Source organism: Varroa destructor, unplaced genomic scaffold (genome assembly GCF_002443255.2).
Source record: "Varroa destructor unplaced genomic scaffold, Vdes_3.0 BEIS01000003.1, whole genome shotgun sequence".
Taxonomy (NCBI): domain Eukaryota; kingdom Metazoa; phylum Arthropoda; class Arachnida; order Mesostigmata; family Varroidae; genus Varroa; species Varroa destructor.
Window position 1 is genome coordinate 21,830,152 of NW_019211456.1, and position 12,952 is coordinate 21,843,103.

At 38.7% G+C, this 12,952-nt stretch overlaps 2 long non-coding RNA genes across 5 annotated transcripts in view; one reads left to right on the top strand and one right to left on the bottom strand.

The window, feature by feature from the left end:
* The window catches only part of LOC147756671 (uncharacterized), a 58,233-nt gene extending 48,815 nt beyond the window's left edge, over window positions 1-9,418 (top strand). For both annotated transcript variants that reach the window (XR_015324114.1, XR_015324115.1), the window contains exons 2-3: window positions 7,815-7,982; window positions 8,113-9,418. This is a non-coding gene — a long non-coding RNA (uncharacterized LOC147756671). The remainder of the gene's footprint in view (window positions 1-7,814; window positions 7,983-8,112) is intronic.
* LOC147756672 (uncharacterized) overlaps window positions 1-12,952 on the bottom strand; it is a 52,041-nt gene that overhangs the window by 12,185 nt on the left and 26,904 nt on the right. The window lies entirely within an intron of this gene.

The following is a 12,952-nucleotide window of genomic DNA, read 5'->3' on the forward strand; positions in this document are numbered from 1 at the left end:
AAGGCTACCGACATTACTTTTTATGCTGGCTCGAACTAATAAGGCTGTGACTGGCAGAACGAGCGATCTGTTTTGCTGATAGTCACCAAGCTGATCAGATTGTAACTCAGAAGGTTTAGCCAAGGCCTGTGCCAGATTACGCTTGTCCCATGCAAAGCTAGTATTCTCTTCGAAATGGCAAACTTATATTTTCATTTCCGAATCATAATGGCCAGCCGACTGAACCATTCTTGCGTATCCCTATAGCCAACGGATTCCTGATGATAACGCAATGCTGAAACCCGAGAATTAGATTATGTTGCTTCCTTACTGTCATAAACATACGTTGTGAAATTTTCAGCTGAAATTTAATTAAAAACCTTATTACTTTTTTGTATTTTTTCTACAGTGTAATTGCATGAAAGCTTACGTTGCCAGAGCAATGTTACAATGAAAATTTGTATTGGAATCTGAATTAACAAAATCCTACTATCCACAGAGCCGTTATCACACAGGTGACACTTTCAATAAATCAGCTAGCAATCGTTTAGTAATATGTGTCAATGATAATTTTTCTAAGATTATATATAATCGTTATACTAATGTGTGAATATCTAAACATCATCAACGTTTTCAGTGGAGTAGATTGACCTGCGGTAGCTAAAATCTATATCTGACCGCTTTCTTCTTGAAACCTTCTTGAGTAGGATAGACTGGCAGGGAAAGGACGGATGGATCCTAAGCTTTTTCATTGCGAATAAAGCACCGTAGGATGGCGTTCGAATCTGGCTCCATGACCCAGCAGCAGTCTTAATCATTAATTTCGCGTGTGGTACTTCTTTTTTTAGTTTCGTAAAAAAAACAGTTCCCTGATTGAAAGTCCTTAGAAAAAAAGACAGTTCCATAAAAGTAGATGCTATGGAGGAAACATGCTGAAATCGTGCGCTATATAATCAACTGCAACTACGAGCTAAGTTATATGTGGCACCCGTAATTATTTAACGACTAACATTTATGGATTGGATATATATTGTTAGTTATAAACAGCAAAGCATGACAGTTAAATTGAACAATTAATAAAACAATCTGAGATCAAATCTTATTGTTTATCACTGCCTTGGACGACCAGCTCCGAGCATGGGACGACTGAACGTGTTAAACTTCTACCTGAGAAAGCTAGGCGTTGCCACTGCATGAAGCAGGCCATTGCAACGAAGGACCTCTCAGGAATATCTCAGGCAAAAATACTCTATTTTAACTTTTAGGTTGAGAATACGCACAATGATGCCATCAGCTACATAACAACTTTTCTTATTTACACAAATTCTGCAGCACTTATACGTATTTGATGAGATTCGAAACAGCTGTCTCCTTAAACCAAAAGTTTAGCTGGCTACTCTGTTGTAGGGCTGCGGGTACCTAGGGACGAGGCAATTTACTGCCAAATAACGAGTAACCCTACCAAAAGAAAAAGGTTCAAGTACGACCTTGTAGACAAGTAACAAGTGTTGAATCTAAATTTAGACGTCGATGCCAAACGTAGCTGAATAAGCTTTTACCGAGGCCGAAAAGAGCAAGCAGATGTCGCATAGAACTCAGCAATAGCGAGTTCGCATGGCTTTATTGAGGGAAGGTGCCGAAGCTGAAAATTTACTTAGGTCTTTATTTTTTCGCACTTTACACTATAGCTACTGTATAGCAAACTTCGATTGATGAAAGAAACACTTGAAAATGGCATATCCAACTTCTTCTCAAAAGCAAACAACAAAAACTCATACTGTATTCAATATTTTAAGCTACACTTTACGATAACTTAGCTTGAAAGTTCAGATCTATGAAGTTAAAAAGAAATGGAAGTAGATTAATTTAGATAATGTCTTCAACATGTCAAAATTTTAACATAAGGAAACGTTAGCCAGCATATATATATATTATGTATTAGCAACACACGCTAATGTATAAAATTAGTACACATGAATGGAGCATATTTTGAGGAAATTTGTAACTTTCCGTAAGTAGATTTCAGACCAACTGCAAAGCTTTCGTCTAAATGTAGAGTTAAGCTACGTTTTTTCATTTATTATACTAACCATCCAAGAGGACGCCAAAGCCCCCATGGGTATTATAACCTCAATAACTTGCCAACTTCACTAATAGAATTTTAGCTAATTGAGTAAACTTAATAATAATAACTAGAGATTTGATACACTCACTGTACTGGCTTAAAAAATATTGTCAACCTCTAGTCTCATAAAGGCGATGCCATTAATCAAGCGTGCTTAGAAGCGCTGAGTACGATTTAAAGCATCATAGCGATTTATGAACGCTATTTGACGTATTCGGTATTTTCTCTTGTGTTTTTGCTATTGCTTTTTCTGAGGAAAAACATGTACGAATCTAGACAGCGTAATGTCAAACTTTTTTTTTGCCTCGACTTTCGCGGAAATGTCTCAGTTATATGGTGTGATTTTCAAATCGAAACCCCATATAAATTAAAGTGGCCATGAATAAGACGTTCCAAAAAAACGTGCAGGCACTAAGTTAATACCTAATATTCTCCGTTCAACGGGGCATCTAAACTTTCATAAAGCTCCTCTTATTAATAATAATCTGTGAATACCTCCTACGAGGCAAGCTGCTAAGCATAGGTATACCTCGAAGAAGACCATCTCGATAAAGGTCTACGCGCATAGTGTAAACGAAATGGATTTCTTTCAAGATAGGTAAACAGCTGATATAATGTTTTGTAATAGCTCACTGACACGTGTATAAAAGAATAATATATATATAATATAACATCTAGTAATATATAATAAAGTGTAATAAAAAATCCTGTGGAGCCGGGTACAATTTGTGTGTTTTGGACATTTTTAACCTCGTAAAAATCTCTTTTTTGTCTCACTAGAAAAAAGCCAAAGTAACATTTTCAGCCAAGAATTGTTCTCGCTCATGGTGGTGTCGCTCTCCTGACGCTTGAAACGGTGAACAACGGCTCTATTTCATAAAATGCAAATTTAAGCATATATCCTAAGACCGTGTTTGTTATGTGCCATTTATATTCTGATGAGCTTGTTAGGTCACGCAAACCTAGAGTAGGACAGAGTCCTAGCAGATTGGATGTTTTTATTGTGACGTAATTTCCGACATGATGTATTACGGTGCATAAAATTTATCGTATATTATAATGACGAGCCACATGTTTACTGTCTTCAATCAATAATAATTCAACATTCAATTTGTTTCAGAATGTCGGCCCCATGCAAGCCTGTAACGTACATCTTCATGTACTTTTCAGACACCGTAGGTCATTTTAGGATTGCAGCTCTTTAAATTTAGCTAGGCTGACACCTAAATGCTTTACGACAAGGTGAGCCGTAGCATTTTATGGCAGACGCACAACGTCATTACATGTACCAGCGTCACAATAGTTCCATATGATTTTGGTTCTAATCTGTGGAAAGGTGCTACAATCGACATTCGTCAGTGTCAATATTCTATATCTTTTCGCGTATTTCTCTTTCAGCATAGACTGCACCGCAGACGCACGCACTCAAAGGCAAACCAGGGAAACGAGTTGTTTATTATTTATAAGTACATCCAAATCTCTGTCAGCGTCGCTCCTTGATGAAGCGCTTGCAGGCGGAACCATTTCTTCAATTCCGCAATGAATTTCTGAAGCTCGGTGAACGAATTTTTTTATTGATGAAACAGCTGTTTGTAGACGAAGTGACAAAATAAAACTGAATCCGCGAATGAAGTTGAACAAAAAAGTGCGGTTGAAAATCTAATGGGCATAGGAAAGATATTTGTTATACAAGTTTAGCCAAAAATTGTCTAGGTGAGTTTATCACCCATCTAATTATACATGTAGCGTAAACATTTTTTACCGTCACCGGTCGTTTTTGACCATATCACTTGTCCAAGAGGATTATTGTTTGTTGTGGTTATATTTTTCGGTAATAAAGACACATAGATAGCAATTAACATCATGGCTTCAAGAGATTCTACGAGAATTCAAAATATAGCTAGAAAACATGCTACCCCTCTTATAAGGTCTAATAATATCTTCGCCGCAGTCCTTTCGCTTTCTTTCGGGAATACAGCTGTGTCAATTCACATTGTGGAACCTTACTAGAGGTAACCCCGAGCAGAAAATTCTGATTTGAAGACTGCTTTTCGCTCATTTCAGGCTTCTCATAACGACAAGGTGGAAGCGGTTGGTTGACGAACATATTTCGATAAGTGCTCTCGTTATTACCCTAAGATTTAGCGTACCAACGTATCTAAGAATTAGCGTAAAAACCACTGAATGGGCAAACTATGTAAAGCCGAACAATGAACTACTCATTAGTTGATGGATGAATAAAGTATGGGTATTGTGTAGTTTGCTGTTTGTTGCCACAGAGTGTGGTTCTTTAAGAACTGTCATAGATCTGGCAATATGGTAGTTAAAAAAAAGCAATTCCACTAATAATAGCAATTGACTTCGGACGTCCTGATGAGAAAACAGCGTGACTACGTGTCTATTATCGACTAAAATGATCGATTTCAAGCCAAGTGTACTGTGCTTGAATGGAAGAACAACGGAGCTGTCCGAAGTACGCTCGCGCCCTCTAACAAAAAGAGGCGCTATTTTTCAGTGGGCGTATTTCAGGTGCGCATCGTTTAATTTTTAACATCAATATAAAATGAAAAATATTTTATAAAAACAATATATTCACAACTGATTGATAAAAAAGATCTATTCTTTACCTAAGCGATGGCATGTCTGCCGAGAAATGCTATTTTTTATTTAGGGAAAATCTGTTGTGGACAATTAATCCAATGCGTTTTGCCTTCAAAAGCTCGAAAAAATATTCGTAATACCTATATAAATGTACCTTAATAATTATCGTTATTGATGTATTTAGATCGACAAATAATTATATTGGTCATGCGTCGGTTCTCTAGAGACCTGGAGAGCGGATGAACATACGTAGAGCATTGTTGGTACCGCGCCTTATCTTGACAAATACAAATGCAATCTAACCAGACCAAAGCAAAAAAAAAAATGGTGTCATAGCATAAGCTTTGGATCTAAAATAATAAGATTAGAAAAATACGGCATAAATATTAAATACGCTACTCTCATTAATATCTCTATTAAGCAAATGTGAGTATATACGGGAAAATGGGGTTATATACAGAAGGGGGCTGTATGGGCTATTTCGTTTTGGGACGTTGGTTTGAAATTTCAATAATATTGATTTTCCAAAATTTTATAGATGCATGTGGGTCAATTCGCATGACTGGATAGGATTTTACGTGAACAAATTGGGGTTATGTTTTCGCGCTTTACTGAAATGTTTTATTAACGATAAAGATGCAACATAGACACCTCGTTTTTCTGCTGTATTTTCGTTTGGTCAAACTGAAAGTAGGCTCCGTTCTATAAAACGTTTAGATGATTATCTGGGTAGCAGTATGGACCAGGATAGGGTGAGACCGTATGAGCCACTACATGAAAGTGGATCCCGTTGGTGTTGATTTTACCAAGAAAATGAAGTAATTAGGTAGCCCTAGAATACAACTCGGCTTCTTTATGTTAAATTAAATTGAGGCATCATAAATTCGCGTTTGTTGTATTACATGTCAATGGCCTCTCACATGCAGTTGCCTTTGAAAGAGTTGGGGATTTTAATGGTATAAAGCACCGTTCACATAAAATATTACCGCCAAGCGACTCTCACTCGCCAAGGCGACTCAGAATTATGCATAATCGAAATAGTTATTTAGTCTGCTTTCAGTCCGTTAAAGTTGGCTCTGCACAACGATACGCAAAATGATGCTACTGTTTCTCCTCCCTTCGTGTTTTGTGGATCTGCCAGCACCTCGGCCATGTAAGAGCAGCTTCGACGCGAAGGCATAACAGATACAGACCTTCGGTACACAGATGAAAAAGCTTCACTTGGCAGTAAACCATTGGCTGTTCTAGAGATAATTATAGCTTTTCCTAAGTAGAAAAGCATTTCTCTCGCCGTGATAGCGCACTAGGTAATGTGTTTGCCTATTAACTATCAAATTCGATGTAGGCACACCTAGCCCTATGCTGAAAGCCAGCTGTCTAAATTGACGCCTGACGGTACGGGACACAAAACATGAAAAATATAAGTAAACAATATTTGCTCTCCTCTGACCTGCATAACCCACCCTATCGGGCTTAATTCCCTATCGGGAATTACATGAATGCCTTCAATTTATATTTCTTCAAAAATGAACGAATCATAGTAAGTCCATCCATAATAAAATATATTAATATAATGGTATATTTTTTTGTGACATTGGTTATTTCCAGCGATTTAAGAAATTATTTTTCAAGAATACGCAATTTATTTTCATGTTTCATAATTTACTTGGGTTACATTAATGATAGTCATCAGACGCCATAATAAGTGCTAGGTAATAACTCACCGCACTTTCCAACTTATTGTTCCCCGAACAGTTTTGTTATTCCTTGTTTTGCTGGTATTACGGTACCGGTAGAGGCCACGGTTTTTCTGTATGTAAAGACGATATTTATGCCCTTCATCGAACGACCTTGTCATCTTAAGAGAGGACGAACAAACCAAAAGTGATTGGCTACGAAGCGAATCGGGAGCAATTGGTGAAGCTAATGTGAAACAGGAGTACACCTCTATAGATGGTGTGAAGGGTTTGGCATTGGTAGCGATACGTGGATAAAGAGACAGCAGCAATGGGCGGAAAGCGAAAGAAAAGCCTTGGTATTTTTGAAGCGGATCTGGATGCAGGTCACGCAGCCATTGATTTCCTGGATTGGACAGGATCTAGGCGAATCGGCCCTCTGTGGCCACAAGGGAGCAGTGACGTCTGGTCAGTCCTGGCTACAACACGCAGTGCAAGTGACGTCAGTTCGGCCAGCATTAAGTCGAGAGGCCCTAGGTGTGTGGGGGGGGGGGGAGAGGTATACCATGTGAGAGACTGGGGAGTTTGTTTGACGGTGCTTGTTAATGCGCCTAGGTATGTACGCATATCGATGTCATTATAGTTGTTAGCTGTCTCAGAGCGGGTGAACAAAAAATCAGATAAGCTAGCTAGCTGGACATTAGAATTATATATATAAAACCACCATAGAAATAAGTGGCCTTTAAGATAGACCCCAACTAATCAAATTATCATGCAATGACAGTCTGTTAGGGTTACAACAAGGTTACTCACAAATAGCGTTATCGATTGAAAACATTTCTCTTATAAAACTAACTGATAATATCTCCCGAATTGTAGAAAGAATTGAGTTAGTTTGTTAGCAATTCAAAAAATCAGTGAAAACATTTTCTGATATAACTAGTTGACCAGATGGCCTTGCAAAGAGAAAACGTGCATTTACGCGGCTTTGCTGGATTCGTTGGGTGGACACTCATTCCCTGAGAGGTAGCTCTTATATTCCATGTTTCCGGCCCTTGTTCCAGTCTTTTGTTCTCTGTACAACAGCCTCTTTGTGAGGCGTCGGTTTTTCTATGCACCGCTAATGCTGTTTTCCGCTTCTTACTATCTCACATTATTTAGTGGCAAAATCAAGCTTAAAAGGACTCCTATCTTTGTGCCTCCGCTCTGGTGTTCCCGCCTTTACTGAACATGATTAGGGTTAGGGTTGCTTACCGTGTTAGCATATTAGGTTTATGTTGTTCGGGATTATTTTCTACAAGGTATGAAAACTTACTAGGCGCCACGCAGTTATGTAAGCAATTTTATTTCCAGCTCTCTATTTGGCGCATCAAAGCAAAATGACAAGTAATAACAATTAAAATCAGAAATGGCTGCTTTGTATATATGTTAAGTTGGCGTCCGCGTCAACGAGGTTTTCAGGAGAGCGATGATACTTTAGCAGCTCATTAAACCTGAAACATCATCCCATAAACCAGTCTACGCAGTCTAACTATTGGCCTGGCGATGTCTGACGACTTATGAAACTTCAAGCTGCTTCTATCTGGCCTCCATCGAAATCGGTGAATTTACTGATAACTATTTTACTTATGTCATATAGATCTTAAAAACGTACGGTGGCTACGCTATACCTAACTGTTGGTACTATGGTTTTACTTGAAGTAAACTGTCAGTCGTTTAAATACTTTTCAGGTATCTGCCAAGCAAGCCAGGCGTCGTCTCTTGACTGAACCGTCTCTTAAAAAATCGTCCCCCTATTACATTACGGCGGTGCACTATCTAGATCTGTTTTTCGTCGCAAATATTAAGTTTTATTGCTTGACTAATTGCATTTTACTGTATATGCGGTTGAAATCGAGGGAAGAAAATTCTATATGCCATTTTAATATGCGTCCCGTTCCGACTGCTCATAAAATTTCAAACCAAGGTGACGGCCTTATAAAACGGCTACCTGCTCGGTCAAAACGCGAACATAGAGAAAGGAAAACTCATACCTATCAAGATAAAGATATCACAGGTCAAGTATAGAATTTGGCAGCTTTCAAGGCCGACCATCGACATCAACAGTAGAACAATATTAAAACTACGATGCAGAATATGTGGGAATTTTCTCATGTGTTTCAACCGACAATCGTCATTGCGAACGATCCGCAGAAAAAAAAGTAGAAGATTACCTGATGGCAAACACCTACGACGTCTTTTTCCAAGTCTCGAAAGCCCTAGCAACACCTTCTGATTTGAAATAGATCATGGCTACAGAAGAAGGTAAACAGGTTCGTGTCGCTGATGGAGACTTGTTCGTAGGGAATATTGAATCAGATATAGGCGCTGTTACTTCAAATAAAAGCGCGAAGACAGTTACTGGAGACGAAATAAGCGAAGTTGTCGGAAATCGACAGCCGGTTATATTCAGAGTGATATCGGACGACTGCAGAGAATGTCCTCGAGAACACTGGAAAAGGTCATCTGCTCCACTCTTGCCAAACACTGATCCACGTTAGGTACCAACATAAACATCCGAGGACAATTAAAATGAACGTCAGAAAACCGTGTGCTTCTCGTAAGACTTAAATAAATTTATAAACTTCACATAATCACAATTGATTTGGTGTATCAGGTGATACAGAGCAGATTCGAAATGTATGAATTTTGCCTGTACTGCAGAAGGAGCTTTGATATGGATGCATATGCGAAATAAAAAAAAAACCTATATCGCAGCAGCTACATCCCGATACAACACTTCGAGCAGGAGGGGTCCATTAAAATCATTACTGTTTTTGTCCTTATTTCGTTAAACTGCATCTGGCCGAAGTCGCAGCGTTCTGCACCTATCTACTTTGCCTTACTTGCAAGCTGCACTTAGTATGAATTATTTAAAAAATTAACAATTTCATTAATAATAGGCAGATTAGCCGCCTAAATACAAATAGAAGAAAACCTACTCACTCCAAGTATCCTAAAGAAATCTTACAATTTACAGTTTAAATAAAAACGTATATCAGAGAAGTGTTTATCGTTTAAAAAAAATTTATTTTTTACAGAGTTTAAACCAGCTTGAATAGAGGTCGACAGTCTTTTGTAACTATATCTATATAGCTTATATAGGTTTTCATTGAACCGAAGACCGTTTCAACTTTTAATAGAAACAGGAGATAAGCACAACGAACAGGTATCAAACTCCGGAAAACGACAAGTCTTTCGATTAACTTAGTTCTAAATGAACTATTCAAAGACATTACGATATGAGGAGCCCCAATACCAACTAGTTGGCTATGGAAGCAGGTGTTTTTGAAGAGTACCGAAACCAAAGTATATTGAATTGCTGGAAAAATTGTTGCCCATCAAACTGCCAGTCGGATCAATTTAACGGTGTTAATAATGGCTAGTGTCAAACTTTAGCTGGTATTATTTATCCGTGGCAATGTCAACCCTAAAAAAATACTAGTTCAAGGACCCTGTACGCGTTCGTGCTACTTCGCAGTAAACCAGGAGATACTGCATTAAGGCGATGCGGTATGGTAAGAATGTGTTTTATATTGTTAATTATTGCTTAGCAGCGCTGCATGGTGGTGTGTAGCTCTTGTGTCAGCTAATAGTTTCAATACACATAAATTTATCATTTGGGATTACTACTGGACATTGTTTGAAATATATGAAGGGGATCCTTGATGCTCTTAGACGCTTCCATTTAGATCTCTATCTTGAGCTGTTTCCCAGCTCTGTCGTGTCATTAATAGAACAGACAGGAACGTTTTAGGTTTATTGTTGTTTACTTATGTTTGTTTAAATACGAAATATTTTTTTTTTTTTATATCAACCGCTAATTTCCAACGTCGTTACCTGAAAGTTTTGCATAAAACAGTGCCAGCTTTGGTCAGTGGATGACCTGTCTTATTCATTCACAGGATATCAACGTACATGTTGCTATGGAATTTTTCAAACGAGCCGAGAAGCCCGCAAAACTACTGAACTCTTATTCATTGAAAGAACGTTTATATGACGATTCGATCGAGCAACTAGAAAACTGTAGCTTCTAGATAGAAGATATGATTCCTGTATAATTCTCTGCCCCAAATTATTCGGGCAGAAACCTACATCGTGCCTACAATGCCAATGACTATCTGGTCCTTCGTGCTACTTTGTTGTAGCTAAAGCAAGCACTTCTACGGCTACTGCGATCTGGCAGCTCTTAGATGTGGGCCTCGTAGAAACCCCCGTCTATTATGATGCGCTTGTCGTATTTCACTTACTCTTATATAAAAACGACCGTGAAAGTTAAACGTCTTGTACACAGCTACGCACGAGTATTTCAGTTTCTGCGTTATAAAAATAATATTGTACGAGGCAATTTGCATAAACTCTGTATGATCTGTGATATTTTTTGGGGTGGTAGTACGAATCAATTTTACATACCATCTACCAAGAAACGGGATGTATGCAGAGGTCGATAGGCGGAACATCTCCACACCTTTGTGCATGCGCATTCGGGTTCGATAGGAGACGTCCCGAGTACACCTTTTTTAGGAGGAATTTCTAGTAACGCACCGGAAATAGCTCGCACAAAAATTACGTCCTTGTTTTAAGACAGCGCCACATGATGCCGCGTTTATCTTTCAGTCCATCGTATCCGATGCATTTGTTCCTTGGCGAAATCTCAATATCATCTTTTTTCCTAACGATACCACGTTATTGAATACGACGTACAGACTCGCTCATGAATGGGACGGGCTTATAGCGATAAACATCACCGTTTGTTTTTTTTTCAATTGGCATTCTTTTTTGAAATTGGCATTTCAATTGGCAAAATTTACACCTCAGATGTTGTTTTTTTTTCATATGATAAGTAGACATTTTAGGTGCGTCTATACATCTTCTCGCGCATTTCCTGTTTCGTCAAAATCCCTCTAGGTACACACCTCAACTCCCTGTTACATCACCGCAATGCCCTCAATTTAATCAATGTCGTGGGTAGCTCGGCGTCCACAGGAAATGCAAATATTAGACTAGAGATAATATTATCACAAAGCCTTACATCATTAGTTTTCCGCAGAAGATGAATTTGCCATTATAGGGTCCTAACCGTTTGTTTTGCGAGACCCAAAACCGTCCGTAGATATTGAAAAATGTGTTATTTATTTTAGACTATTTCAGCCAGATGACACCGTTTTTTCTCAAAAAGCTGCTACTGATGCTTCTGCTAAACATTTTAATGTAGTGAAATATTATTACTATCATCAATATATTAATGTTAAATTCATCAGTTTTCGCTCGAGCTGCACGCGGCGGTGTCGCCCGCTAAGTCGCGAGTTATATATATGAAACTATTCCTAGGTGCAGAGTTTATGAGGCAAGGGGCAAAATCTATCACAGCCTACAGCCACTGTGTGCTAGAGAGTCTTACGACAACATCAACAGCCTAATCAATGTTATGTTCGTCACGCTGGTGCCAGTAACGAGCGTTATGGCGACGACAATGTTAATAGCGGTCATATATTCTATGCGCATCATGGACGGTATGCGTTGAAAAGACGCGCGCATCTTTTCTATGTGTTTTCTGCCTTACGCTGTAATAAGTCGCCGTTCGGTCTTGACGACTTGTGGCAAGGTCTTAATTACTTTTGGGGCCCTCTCTGGGAGGACTGTCGCCGTAATGTCACTGAAAGCTGCAATTTTGTATTGCTTGCCTACGAAGAGCTCGAACCCGGTAGATTCGAACCACGAGTGTTGTCTGCTTCATATGGAATACTGCAAGTTTAACACATCGACTGGGCTCTTCAGCAGCATTTCCTTCTATTAATTCGAGTGTGTGAAGACTCGCGTCATCAGGCTCTCAATGTAATTATTGAAAGTACAAAATGCCGGGAAACTTCAGAGTAATGAGGCACAGGAATGGTCATATAGGGGGGAGATGAAATATGCCCTTTGAGAATGGCAGCTAACCGGATGCCAACGTCAAGGGCCGAAGGTGGGAAAATATTAAGCTATCTTTTACTGGATTTACGCACACTGGTTCTATTAGAATAAAGGCATATAATATGTGAAGCGTTATTTGGTTAAGGAACAGCGTAATATAGATTGGTGAAAAGGTTTAAGCAAGCATAATCATCCATTTATAATTTGCAATATATATCTGTTGTCACAGAAGAGTTCATCGTTCTTTCGAAGTATTTGTAGACAACGGAGTTTATCTTCAGTACTTAAAAGTATCGACTTTAGTTAGTCCTTCTACTTTGCTTGCATCTTTATTTCACAATCTAGCAGAGTCTCATTCAGGATGAAAAATAGATGCTATACAACGTAGGCTATGGTCGTATTTATTATTAGTTAGAACTGGATGTACCCAGCGTCTTCCCCATACATACGTCACTATCTAATTGGAATCCTCTGCAGGCGTAAGATCGAAGATTGTGGAACAGGGTAAAATTTGCTTGTGCCCCCATAAAGTGCAATCGTTGAATGTTGTCAGCAAGTTTAAACATGAAGGTCCCGTGAGGGGAGATGCATAGCACTCTAAGTATTAAATATACTCGCC